Here is a 15,375-nt window from a genome sequence, read left to right as displayed (position 1 = left end):
ATGTAGCATCTACCAAGCTCTTGTTCAATTGACACATGTTCCAATCCAAGTCAACATAGTTGTTTCGATTGCGGTTAAGGGGTATATTGGTGCACAAGCAGTATAGTCGTCAGAGTCTTAGTTTCATCTATGGTGTTGCTCCACTGCCAGCAGGCCTGGACAGTACCCCGACAGAGTCACGTAGGAACACAAGCATGGCTCCGCTGCCAGCAAGCCTGGTTAGTACCTCGACGGAGTTACTTGCATCACCTCTTTGTGCATGAAGCCTTTCTCTTCTTTCACCTTATTCATTTTTCATTTTTTCAAACTTTTTTTTTCACTTTTTCATTTTTTTCATTTTCATCTTCATAACTATGCATAGAACTTATTCATTTCAAAGGCGGAAGAGGGATCCCATCTTATTGAGAGCAAAAAAGGTTATTCCTTTAGAGAAGTAGTTTATTATGTACCTCTGACATGCCTATTAAGGTTTTCCCCCTCACCTTACTCTACTTGACTGAGCTGACAAGGGTTAACCCAAAAACAACTGACTAGAGTAGGTGACACTAGTTAGTGCGCAAGCATTATGTTTTCACCAAGGTTCACTTTGAACAGTACGTATTTTCCATCTTAGTATCATGGACTAAAAGTAACAATTTCTTCATATAGAGGCAAGATGACATATAACCAAGTAGTGATAGTTGCATAAGGCCTCTTGTACTTTCCCAGCTTGTTTCAAGAGTCATGCATGGTTTCATGCGAAACTAACCTACGAATGAAAACAAGAAAACAAACAACAAATAAAAGCAGAAGCAGAAGTAAATGCAAAAGCAAAGTGAGTAAGCAAACAAATAAGCAAAGCAAAGAAGAAGAAGAAGTAAATGCAAAAGCAAAGCAAGAAAGCAAGCAAGCATGTAAGCAAGCAAATTTAAAGCAAATGCTACTCCTGCTCCTAACCTAACGGTGTATGGGCCTGATCACGTGAGGTGATACTTTTGATGCAACCATCGGCGCATTGGTTGACCCATGTTGGGGAAGGAATGGTTCACGAGCAACACGGTTGTGTGGACCAGCAGCTGTGAAAGATACAACAATGAAGACAGACACACTCCGAGCTTACAAGCATCCACAGAACAAAAATGAGTGAAAGTGCATGAAATGCAATCCGTGGACATACCATGATGCTGTGTGACACTATGCGTAGACATTAAGCATAGAACACTCTTGACTATGATATGAAATCATACGTGAGGAAGGTAGACCACCTACGTTGCGCAAGTGTGCTTGTTGAGTAATATTCCTCCAATGCATGAGCAATGGGATCGTGTAGTTTGAGTGGAGGAAGTGAAATATGAGTGTTAGATTGATCTTGAGTGCATACAGATGAGTGATGAGGAGCCTTGGGTGTTTGAAAAATTTCTTGATCAGAAGTGAAACCAACCTTAGGACAATGAGGGCCTGACATAACCATCATCTCGGGCTGAAGTTCCTTGACAATCTTGGGGGTTTTGTCTTCATTGATAGATGGATCACCATAGACCAATGGATTAGACGAATTAACAAAGAGTGAATCAACATCATGATCGGATGATGAGGTGAAGAGATCATGACAACTAAGATAAAAAAAATGCAATATGTTGGTCGACATACTCATGATTCGATGAATCGCACAGAGGGGTAGATGAGAAGCAAGAATGTTCATCCTCTGTGTTTGCGGAAAATATAGATGAAAAATCAAGTGTATGTTCAAATAATGATCGGTCCTCTCCGTTGTTAGATGATGGACTGACATCCAGTGTGTCCTGCGAATGATCAACAATGGGTGCTTCCATGGATGGAGATACACATGAAAAATCAGGGATGGTAGGATCACCAAGGAGGTCAGGAAAAAACAGAGGCAGACAGACAGGGATGGTCCTTTGCTGCCGGTGGATTTTCAATCTCCCAGTCATGCTTTTCATGAATGCTAGCGCATGTTGGTTGTGCAACACAACTCCATCGAGAGATCAATCCTCGTTCAAAACAGGTGTAGAGTCTAAAATGGAAGAACACAAGACAGTGTCATCCAAAGGATTATCCCGGTTCGAAGACGGAGGTTGAGGTACAAAATACATGTGACGAGGTATGGGACTCATAGCCAAGTCTGTGAAAAAATCAGAAGGAGTAGTATTAGGAGGATGTGCTGGTTGAACAGATGTGTGTGCATTCTCTCCCACATCACTCTACGACGGTGGAGCTGTTTGATGAGGGGAGCATGGACAGTCACTTGTGACAACGACTGTGTCTGTCTGTGATTGCACAGCTCCATCACTGAAGTATGCTGAGCAGGGTTTAAGCTTGAACTTCTTCTTGTGATTGATAGATGGGACAAGGTAGTATTTGAATCTTTCCATGAGATACTGGGATTTCATTTGAATTTTTGGGGCTTCAAACATGAATATATGGAAGCGCTCTGAAAACTCCATAGGTGATTCATGTGGGGCCTTCCATTGTTTTAACAATTTTTTATCAAGCACTTCATGATTAAAATGGTGTAAAACATATTCGATTAGATCATTGAACTGCTTGAATGAGTGCACAGAGTTATGAGTAAGTGTGCCACACCATTGTGATGGGTGGTCGTGAAGTGTGTGTGCGAGCAGCGAACATACCTCTATTTCATTAAAATCCTCCATGCCCTGCATGAGCCCATGGAAGTCATCTATGTGCTCAGGCTAGCCCACTTAGCCTTCACCATCATATGTGAGTTGTGACAAGTGATCCGAGAAATCCCTCTCGATGTGAAAGATATGTCTATTGGACAAACATTTCGGAGGGCGAACTACAAAAAGATCCATGATAGATGTGCAAAGATTTAAAACAAATGATGAGGGCTCAGCTTGTCATTTGGCCCTCCTTCTAGCACCAAAATGCTGATGGAGCTGGACCCACCAACATGTGAGGGGATCTCCCTAGTCAGAAGTCACTATTATACCTCAGACCGTTTGGTGTAGGAGTCTTAGCAGAAGGTCATACGGTAATGCCTTGACCGCAATCTCACACAGAGGCAAGTAAGATGTCTCTGTTGGTAGCAAGGGTGTGATAGTTGCAACAAGTCAAGGAAGGTGCATGAGAGGTTCAAACACATGGGGTTGATATGAGTGTGCCCCTTGGAAACCTGTGATAGCATGGAGTTAAGAAGGGAACACACGAGCAAAGATGCATCACAACATGGAAGGCAAGTTAGCTAGCAATCCAAAGTGATGGTTAAACCAACAACATGTTTCAAAAATATTCATGCATTCATACACAGAATAGTTCATACATGCATGTGTAAGCAAACAAATACATATATCATTTAGAGTAAACCAGATAGCATAGAATACAATACAACATATGCATGAAACGTGCTAGCTCTATTATATTAAGAAGTGCAAGTTCCAATCATACAATACATCCATGTCTAACCACTAGTTCCAACAGCGGAATGTTACAGCCACAACTACTTGATTCTCCAAAGAGATATACTAGCTCTACGCAGTGGAGAAGCCAAGGCTCGTTACAATACTGTCCAAGCTCTCTCCAAGATAGTCTTATCGGAAGCTTGGCTGACCAAAATCCTTTACAATGAGTTATGAGGTTCTATTTATAACAAACGGTGGGGTGACCCTTGACATTCCCCTTTGTGACAGTTCATCTACCCTCATGACTCTTCATCTACTCTATGGTTGTTACATCCAACTATCGACACTTGAACTTCCACTTGACAAGATGTTACATTAGAATGCACATGTGCCCATGTGAGACGAAACGACTTGAGAAAGCCATGCAAGACATCACTGACACTTGGTCCATTGTGGTGAGGCCAACTCTTTGACATTCTTGTGATGGTGAAGGTGGTGAGTTGATGCCAAGCTTGGTCATCCGTGATGGTGTGCATGAGCTCCATGGTGACAACTTGCTGAAGCGAACTCTTGCCTCTGTTGCATCTGGGTGCATTGGTGTGGCTCCTCCATCCAAATCATCTGCTAACATGCGCATGGTCTTCTTGGGTGCAGTCGAACCAGCAAAACGCTGATGCATAGTGTCCGTGCTGATCTTCCAGTGTGTGCTGGTGGTCATGCGCACCAACTGTCAACTACATGTTCAACTCTAGTTGGACTTGCTTCTTGTCTTTACCTTAGTGAGTGTGTTGAATGGTTTGATCACATGCGTGCACATAATGACATGCATGATGCTGAATTCCCTTGTATGCGATCAACAACACCACTCACTATGTCTTCTCCATGCCAGCTGTTGGGATGAATCTATAACTTCTATGGGCACAATTTCATTCGCTTGTGCATGTTGCGTCCCCTGCTGTACCTGTTCCCGCTGCAACTCATTCTCTTGTCTATGTAGCTCCTGTTCTTTCTTGAGTTACTACTTGATCACATGCAACTCCTTCTCTATTCTGTTCTATTCCTTCCCGTGATCTTCATGTCATGATGTCACCTCATAGCCTTAGTCTCTAAAGTTGCTTTCACCACAAGTGGGTCTACTTGAGCTTGCAACTTTTTTCCGCCTCCGTGTTGTTAACAACCTTCATATTGTGTTCGTGGCATCCGGTATGCTACCTGTAGCTATTGTTCATGGTGTTGCTTGTTGTGATGTTTCTTCTGTCATATCTTGATTTCCTTGTCTACGAAAAACTTGATGTCTTCGTGGGTAGGCAAGTCCATAGATACTTGATCGATTGCATCCCCAAGTGTGCTCTGAACAGTGTCTTCGACTCTACTCTCCTGGAAACCATTGTACATGTACTACTAAGAGGCAGATGAACACCTACAATACCTGAAGACATAGAAACACTCATGGCAAGCAATCTGTCAGTCGAAAACCAAAATGAACTTGAGAACTAACTTGCAACATACCTATGTGACTGATCATGAAGGTTGCACAATTTCTGCCGGGAGGTCGGGAAACTAACTGCCAAGACTATGTAAGGGATAGTATGGGTTGTGAGGAGGCTAGCTGACTACTGGAACTAGGCAATGTACATTCCAGCCTATCTGCTGACTGCTGGAATTACGCAATGCGTAATCTCAACTGGCAATGGTTGTAGGCTCAGTGACTACATTGCGCAATTTTCTGGGCCAGCAGTCATTGTCCCTCAGAATTTTGTAATGCAAGACTAGAGGACAGTCACTGGGCAGAAATGCACATTTCCTAAGAGGAAGATAGATCCTTCCCTCTCAGTATTGTGCAATGATGTCTTGGTGAGGCAAGTCTGGGCCAAGGCTGCCTAGACCCGCCGACGGCCAACTGAAAGCGAATGCAAATGTGAATGCATGGTGATATTGAGTGTAAGTATTAGTGAATGATCGTGCATGAAAACAGTGAATGAAATATTTAGAAAATGGACCAACATGCATGTGGGTGAGGCGAGTTGCCGAATCGGCGACCGTTTGTGAAAAACAGTTTCATGCATGCGACAACAGTGAGATGTTAATGAAAACTGAAACAATGCAAGTAAAATCTAGTATGTATCAAAACAACAACAAGTGCTCACTGAAATCAAGCAAACAACATTCATACGAAGCGAAACACAAAAAGCGTCGGAGATGCAACATAAGACATGGAAGGTGGGCTTACCCCAAAATCGTTGAGTTGAATGTGTCAACAACTCCTAGATGCAATGTGGGATGTAAGAGCTGCTAGATCGATGTGAGGAATGAGCTCTGCAGCATCCAGTTGATGAGTTTTGATAAAATCGAGGTTGTGATGCGCATGCCACAAATATAGAGAAAGCGACACTTGGTTGGTGTTTTATAAACTAAAAACAAAAACTAAGCTTTATAATTAATAACCCTTACATCTGTATACACATTAAAAAAAATGGGTATAGATCTCTCATTTCGGCTTGAAATTCCCAAGTTATTTCATTCAGTCCAAAGTGTTTCCATTGCACCATAACTTGGTCTATTACTCGATTTCAGAGTGCGTTCTGTCTCCAATCGAGGATGCATAGTGTTTTTGGGTTAGAATTATAGAATTCTCCCTCGAATTCCACCTATGTCACAGAACAATCAATCACATGATTAGTGTCATGTACATACTTTTTAAGGAAAGATATATGAAATAATTGTGTTCTTTTGCTATGGGTGGTAAGGTCATCTTATAAGATATTAGACCCACCATTTCCTAAATATGAAATAACCTTAATATATTAGCCATAAATGTTTCAAATGCATAAATGAAATGAAATTTGGGTGCTAAATGAAATTTAAATGTTTCAAATGCATAATCTATTAGCTAGTTGTGCCTCTTGTTCCCATGTCGGCCTTAGACAATCATATTTACAAAGATAGGGGTAAAATGAAAGTGCTATCACAAACCCCACCCCCTAAAAGGAACATTGTGGTTGGTGTTATATAAACTGAAAGCAAAAACTGAGCTTTATAACTAATAATTCTTACATCTGTATACACAATAAACAAAAATGGGTAGAGCTCCCTCATTTCAGATTGAAATTCCCAGGTTGCTTCATTGATTCAAAAGTGCTTCCATTGCACCATAACTTGGTCTATTACTCGATTCTAGAGTGCATTCTCTCTCCAACAGAGGATTCATAGTATTTTGGGTTATAATTCTCCCTCAAATTCCACCTATATCACAAACCAATCAATCACATGATTCGTGTCATGTCCATACTTTTTAAGAAAAGATATATGAAATAATTGTGTTCTTTTGCTATGGGTGGCAAGGCCATCTTATAAGCTACCGGTCCCGCCCTTTCCAAAATATGAAATATTCCACAAAATTTGGGTGCTAATTTAACACATGATCCCACGTTTAGTGAACTCTTCCTTGGTTTTATGCATAGATATACATGCTCTCCCAATTGGATTTCTTTTTGCATTCTTTGTTTGTCTTCATAACTATTTTTCCTATCCTATGTTTCTTTCAACTTTGGCATGATATTAATCACTTCTTGATCCATTTCTCTCAGCATGTTAGGTCCAAGCACCACTATGTTCTTTGGGTCATCCTAGTTAATGGGAGTATTTCACTTTCTACCATACAATGCCTCAAAAGGATTCATCTTAGTGACTCTTGGTACCCATTCAAATTCAACTAATGGTAGGAATTATTCCCACCTCTTCGACTGATGCATGACATACATCTTTAGCATGTCTTCCAAGATTTTGTTTACCCTTTTAGCTTGACCATCTATCTGAGCATAACATACTATGCTAAAAGCTAGCCGAGTCCTAAATCCAACAAACAATGCTTTCCAAAAATTTGAAGTGAACTTGGCATCTTGATATGAAATGATCTTCTTGGATGTGCCAAGCAACCTCAATATTTATTTTATTAAAATATGATCTATATCAATATCTTTGTGAGTGAACAATTATAAAGTGAGTTGTCTTGTTCAATTCATCCACTACCACCATAATGACATCATGTTGTTTGGATGTCATTATTAATCTTGTGATGAATTCCATGGATATGACTTCCCATTTCCACTTAGGAATTGGAATTGGTTGAAGTAATCTTGCTCAATGTTTGCATTCTGCTTTGACTTGTTAGCATTGAATTCACCTAGTAATATATTCATCTATTTCCTTCTTCATTCCTAACCAACAATACAATTTCTTTATGCATGTTATCATTTTTTGATACCTAGGTTGACTTGAATAAGGTCTTTTGTGGAACTCATCCATTATGGGTTTCTTCAAGTCGATCACATAGGGTACATACCATCTATCTTTGAACAACATCATACCACCATTATTGAGCTTGTAATTCTTGCTTATTGTTTCTTTTGGCTCTTGCTATAAGCATTCCTTCACATACTAGAAATTATAATCATGTAGCAATGCCTCTTTAATCCTTTCTTTGGTGTCAATTTAATAGGTGCTCATGGCTTCCAACTGAGATACTTGTAGACTTCTACTGAGTGCATCTACTACTCAATTTTACTTGGCCTTAATATGCTTGATCTCAAAATAAAATTCACTAATCAAAGCCAACCATCTGGCTTGTCTATAATTTAACTTAGGCTTATCAAACAAGTATCACATTCTTCCATGATTTGAAATCAACACAAATCTTCTTCCAAGTAGGTAGTGCCTCCACATCTTCAATGCATGCACAATTCTTACTTGCTCCAAGTCATGAGTAACATAGTTCCTCCAATTCCCATTTAGTTTCCTTAAATGGTACTAGATTGCATGTCCTTCTTACATTAGGACTTCACCTAGTCCTTCCTTGTAGGCATCTATGTAAACTAGGAAATCCTTATGTAGGTCCGTTATTCTCATAATATGTGCATGTGTGAGAAAGTGATTGAGTTACTTAAAGATATGTGTGCACTTTGATGTCCATTTAAATTTGACTCATTTCCTTTGTAAGGTTGTGATTGAATTCTCAATCTTTGAAAAACCTTTAATGAATCGTCAGTGATATCTGACCAATCCCATGAGGGATCTTATGTCCATAACATTTCAAGGAGTGGGCCACTTTATTATGGCCTTGATCTTCTTGAGATATACAACTAATCCTTCCTTTGATATGACATGACCCAAATATTGTACTTATTTCTGGAAGAATTCATATTTGTTAAGTTTGGCATACAAGATTTGTTCCCACAACAATTGCAACACTGCCTTTAGGTGCTTATCATGTTCTTATCTAGTTTTTTAGTAAACCAAAATATCATCAACAAAAATTAGCACAAACTTGTGGGCGAGCGCATGGAGCTGGGTTATAGTTTTTGACAAGAGAGGGTGCATTTTGGGTGAAAACAATAAATCGATCGAGTCATTTTAAGCACTTGATCAAGTAATCTTTAAATTGAGCACTCGATCGAGCTGTTTGAGGGATTAAAGATAGCTCGATCGAGTGTTAAAACAAACCCATGATCGAGATCCTATGTAACCTGCGATTATCTAGGAGTTAGATCAAGCGTTAAAACAAGCCATCGATCGAGCTCCTATGTAACCCGAGGTTATGTAAGAGCTTGATTGAGCTAGTGGCTCGATCAAGTAATAGGATCGATCCAACCATGTTTTTTGAAATTTCTTTCCAATACAACCTAAGCGTGGAATTAAAAAAAGTGGCTCGATCGAGGGTTTCTTAAACCCTTTATCAAGTTATTTGAAATTTTCTCTCAAGCACTCAATCGAGCCGCCGAGGGCCTAAAAAACAGAGTTTTAGCTCCCCTTCTATAGATTTTGTTGCAACACCATTTTGTACCCTAGCAGATTTAGGGCAGAATTTGTCCTTAAGTGGCAGAGTTGATCATGTTATTCGCGAAAGAAGACTCTATCCAATGGCATATGAGTTTGGCACTTTCGAATTCATATGATATTTTTCATCTAGTTTATTTTAAACATAATGTTTTATTTTTTTTTGGACAGTTTCAAAGGGGCTAAAAAAAACAATAACATAAAATATACACAATGAATTTAAAAAAAAATACGACTATCTTCATTTACGAGTCCTGTTCAAAAGGGTAGTCTTGGTTTTTCAATTTATTTAAACACTTGAAAAAATCTTATGGGAACACATGTGTCTGCGAAATGCAATTGAAATATTACTTCACCAACTTCGAAAAATAATAAAATATATATATATCTATATATATATATATATATATTAATATGAAAAACTTAGTTCTCTTCGTATAGATCATGCTTATATATATATATTTTAAATTACACATTTTAGACTAAGTTATGCTATGTGAACACAAGCATACCTCTTAAGATGTGAAAAAAAATTGCAAGGACAAGCATTTTATTTAATGGAAAATTGAGAGATTATACAACACTAATTTAAAAAGAAAATAATATATATATATATATATATATAGGAAAACAAAATAATTCTCCACATATTTTATTTTTACTTTGAATCAAAATTCACAATGCTTATATGAATTTTGAAGGCTTCAATTCAATAAAAGAGGAAAAACTTGAAATTGCATTGCCACATTTGGCCTAAAAGTGTAACCCATCTTCATGCATTCACCCTTGTCTAGATACTAGATGAGGACATTGTTCACTAGGCACATGAATGTGGTTGGGGCATTTGTGAGCCCAAATCGCATCACAACAAACTCTTGGTGCCTGTATCTCATCTTAAAAGTTGTCTTATGAATTTCAACATCTTTAATTCTGACTTGATGACAACCAAATCTCAATTCTATCTTAGAAAACATAGTGGTTCCTCTCAATTGATCAAATAGCACATCAAATATGGTTAGTGGTATTTATTATTCACAATAGACTTATTCAGTTGTCGGTAATCAGTGCACAACCATAGCATTCCATCTTTTTTCTTTACAAACAACGATGAGGCTCCTTAAGGTGATACACTTGGTTTAATGTACCATTTATCCAATATTTATTTCAATTGTAGTTTTAATTCTACCAAACCAAATATCACTTGCTCATGTGATATGGGGCTTTATAGACTAACATAGAACCAGGAATCAATTCTATGGAGAAATTGATTTCCCTTCTGGGTGGTAATCTTGACACTTCCTCTGGAATTACATTGTTGTATTGCTTCAGAATGGGGTTATATTCAATTTTGAACTCGTTTTCCTCTATTATACAAGTTACTTGAATCATATACAAACTCACACCCCTTCTTGTTGCATTTCTTCACTTGCAATGCTTAAATTTTCTTAACAAGATATGATTTCTTATCCCTTGCAATACCTTTTCTTCTCCTTCATCATTGATGCATTCTACAGATTTACCATAATAGTCCACTTTGGTCCTATGGGCTTCCAATCGGTCCATGCCAATTAAAATATCATACGACCCCAATGGTAGAATGTTAAGTGCGACTGTTCAAAGCATTTCGTTATTTATATGCATCACGATTCCACCAAATCAATCACCCTATTTTTTACTCTTGTGGCTAGTTGGACCAACCACAATTTGGCAGTTGGTTTCCTTTGTAGAGCACATTTCCCTACAATTTTGAAACTAAAATAATTGAAGTTAGGACCTAGATCAACTAAAACTAAAATAGGATAATTGGAAACCATACCTTCCGTTTCGATCTTCGAGGCTTGATGATCTACTAGTTTATTGTCTAATGCTTCGTAAATCCAAGATATGCTTTGAGCCAAATCATTTATCGTTATTGCCTCTTGAACATTGTGCAACTTCTTATTCTTCTGCTATAGATGAGGGAAATTTTTTAACATGTGGTTCTCTCCACTTCCCCAACACTATAATGGATTCTACCATGATCCTCTGCATCTTCCCTTGCTAATATGATATGTCGATCTTTACTTCTAGCAAGGAAATTTCGCTAGAACTCACCTTTAGCAAGTGTATTGAACTTGACAATTTCCCCATTTGCTGATATCCTAAGGATTTTTGTGCTTTCCCTTTAAAAATAGTTTTACCTTCCTTCCTCCAATTTGCTTGAAATTTTGTCTTATGGATAGACCGATCATAACAATACTTGCCCTTCTTGATGGTGTCCTCCACTTCCCTTGGTTCATCAAATTCAATTATGTCTTGGTAGGACTATAGTAAATGACTGAGTTATTTCTAAAAATTCATCTTATCATCCTTGATGTACGGTACATACCTCAATAGCTCCAAAAATATGTTGGTGTAGGTATCCAAGGTGAGCTATCCCAGTTTATGCTCATGAAACTCTTTGATTTTTCCATCATAGTACCTCTCAAATAGGTGCTTTTCCTATAAATATTTCTTAAATATTTTCCAAGTCAATTCCTTTTCTCTGATGTCTTTAACATTTGTAAGATCTTCCCACCATATGTCAGGATGTACTTTCATGTTAAAAATGGCCACCCTGGCCTTCATATTTTCATAGTAGTCATGAACTTTAAAGTAATTCTTTAATCCCAAAAACTAGGCTTCTACTTTTCCATTCTTCTTAATCTCTCCATCAAAGGTAGGGGGCATTTCTTTCTTGACATCTTTTGACATTGTTATTTTCTCACTCTTCCTTTGCTAGTGGTATCTTCTTGTCCCGGTTGTGGCACTAGATATTTGGTCATGGTTATTTTTTTTCTCTCTTTGGAGTTCTAAGTGGAGTTCCTCCCCTCATCATGTCTTCACTTGTTTGCTTATTCCTCTTCTTAGACTCGCTACCTTCTTCCTTATTGGTTTCCAATCCATGCTTCTGAATTTAAGATGGACTTTGCTTGGATTCATGCTTGTCAAGATAACTAGCATCAAGTTCATGTTACTTTTGTCTTTGCATATCTAACAAGCTCTACAACATCACTGCATTCACCTCTACTTGTCTTTCTTGAGCTCTGGTCATTTTGTTGAGTTGTATATAATTTGGACATATATGCCATGAACCATCCTTTTTTATAACCATCATCATTGGTGTAGAGAAAACACTTTGGATATGTTTAATGATATCAACCTCTAACAGTTCTTGAATCATACACTTAATATCACTCTTTTGTGCACATGGATACCTATAAGGCCAAATGTTAGGTGGTACACTTCTAGATTGCAAATGAATAGCATGGTCATAATCTCAAGCTCTTCAAACTATGTAAAATGAGTAGGAACTAGTCATGTCAGTAAATTAGAACACATGGATTAAAACCAATGTGGGAATCCAAATACTTATTGGGTAGTTGTAAATATAAATGCACTAGATGTAATATATAAAAAGTTACTTGATGCTTTGTGCAAATATGGGAGTATTAGTACCCTACATTTGAATAGGAGCATTGATGCTTTTTGTATATTAAAAAGCATCATTGCTTTGAAAAAGTGTTCTAAAGCACACATGTTCATTGGTGGTGCACCTATGTGATGAAATGTAACAATGAATTATTTCTTGATGTGCACCATGTAATATGTTGTTAATAACTATCTTTCAAATTAATGATGCACTAGTGTGACATATTTACCTAGATTCACTAATAAAAAATCCTTTTCACAAGTGTCCACTCATAAAGCCAAAAACCTCTCCAAGTTCTATGAAAAATCTCCACAAAAATTTCCACTTTTATTTGCAAAAGTTTTAAGGAAGATTCTTGTAAAAACCTTCGGTCATACATTAACATTAAAACCTGTACAAATCCCTATTTTCCTAACAATATTTGCATATGAATCCTTCCTCATTCTCCACTTTATGAGAACGCGCTTTCACATTCATTTATACATAACTTATAGGGCTCTTTATGTCCATTGGGAATGCTTTAAGCACATGTGGCTATAATTTTATTTTCTTAATAAAATTATAGTATTATTTTCTTGGAAAAAAATATGAATCCTCCCTTACCATCCTCAGCAAGAAAAAGATGGTGAACAATCTTATAGAATGACTTTATAATTTCTATACATATCGGTCCAACTATTGATAAGGAAAATTGAACATATTACAAGTCTCCATGACATTGTTTTTTAGTTTCTCTTATATGCACTCTTATATATAATTGGAGAACATTTTCACATTGTTAGAAATCCTCTTTGCCTTAGTATTTGTCAAAGGTACTTATTTAAATGATAGAAAAAAATGAAAGATACAAACTAAAATATAAATTTATTTTCCATATTTTAAATTTGTATTGAGATTTTAGTTACACTTAAATGACTAATGTTTTATTAATCCGGAAGTTTTCATTAAACTTTTTATAAAAGATACTTAATTATTAATTACATTCATAATATTTATTTTAATTTTTATTCACATTACATTCATAATATTATACCACCTGAGTTTAATATATTGAGGGAAAAATGGTATAACATATTGAGCATATAATAGGGGTAAAGGGTTTTTATATTGCCACGTATACAAAATGGAGCTCAAAGTTGATGAAAAAATGGATTCCTACAATATCTAGTGAAAGTAGGAGTTTTTTAAATTGGGAAGGTGTAAGTAGGAGTTTTTTTAAATTGGAAAAATGTATTGACTTCATATTGGTAGGGGGTTAAATAATGTGATTTTTAGAGGTATTTTCCAATATGTAGCCAAATTAAAGATATTGTTTAGTATGCTATAAAAACACATGTGATATGTTAGAAATTCATTGAATGAAACCTCATATTTCCATTACAAACATATATTGACATAAAATAAGGATATTCAAAATTCATATACAAATTTGAATTTTATATATGGATTTTTCAGTACCAAATGCAAACTCAACATGGAAGACTCTCCTACCTAATTGGTTAGGGAGCATTTTATAAGAAGCCATGGTTAGAATTTAAAAGTACTCTCTTAAAATAATGATTAAATTAAATATATAATATTTAATTATCAATTTCACAATAATTACAATTGAAGAATTATTTTATTTAAAATATTTAAAAATTAAAAATAATAATCTTATTTTGAATTTATATTTTTATATTTTTTAAATAGATATTCTATTGTGAATATATTCACCATTTTCAATTTTGAAATTTTTAGTGAAGAAACTAGCTTCTTATTTTGACTTAAAAGTCAAAATAAAAACATCAAATTTTGAATAACTTTAAAAGTATTTAGTTTAAAAAATATTATTATTTTACTTTGTAAGTTTGAGAGAACTATATCTTTATCATGTCCAAGATATCACCCCAATCAAAGTAAGAAATTAAACTAAAAACATCACATCAAAAAATGCCTTAACGGAATACCTAATTATCATCTATCCAAAACTAATAAACATTATTATTTTATTTTTAAAATAATATAATTCTTTAATATATATATATATATAATTTTAATTTAAAATTATATAAATTTGATTACTTTTCATTGTCTTATCATCTTAAACACCGATTTTGATTTGGTGGGCTGGCTGTTATATAAAGCTTTTTATCTGTGTCAAAAGCCTTATATAAACCCATTTTATTTATATGGCTACCTCTATCAAATATATAAAACTTCTCCAACTTCCATGTCAAATCATTAGCTCCGATTAACAGACAGGTTACTCTGGGTATGGAGTTTTGCATTTTCTCATAGCCTGTTACAAAAGTTATGCCCAGTCAGTAGTGTTGTTTTTCCCATGGCTTGTTACACAAGTAAAATTAATATGCAGTAGACAGTTTACTCTGGTTATATTGCTTGTTACAAAAGTTATGCCCTGTTAGTAAACAAGTTAATCTGCACTACAGAGTTTGCATGCTTCTGATAGCTTGTTACACAAGTAAAGAAATGTTATATCTGATAGACATTTTCAACCTGACACAACAATAATATCCGTCAATATTCCTTCCAATGCAGGTTGAAAAGCTAAGAAAACAACATAATAATCAATATCTCATTTACAGTTGAGGCTCAAAATGCTGGTTATGACAGTTTCATGGTACATCCACTTGTTATAGGTTTTGGATTCCTTTGCAGGTTGAAAAGCTGGCAAAACAACATAATAATCAATATTTCATTTACTGTTGAGGCTCAAACCCTTGGTTA

The sequence above is a fragment of the Pinus tabuliformis genome, chromosome 6 (genome assembly GCF_031772625.1).
Source record: "Pinus tabuliformis cultivar Carrire ecotype Pingquan chromosome 6, CPIR1, whole genome shotgun sequence".
In the NCBI taxonomy this organism is placed as follows: domain Eukaryota; kingdom Viridiplantae; phylum Streptophyta; class Pinopsida; order Pinales; family Pinaceae; genus Pinus; species Pinus tabuliformis.
The sequence above is the reverse complement of the archived record's forward strand: the minus strand, read 5'-3'. Positions refer to the sequence as shown.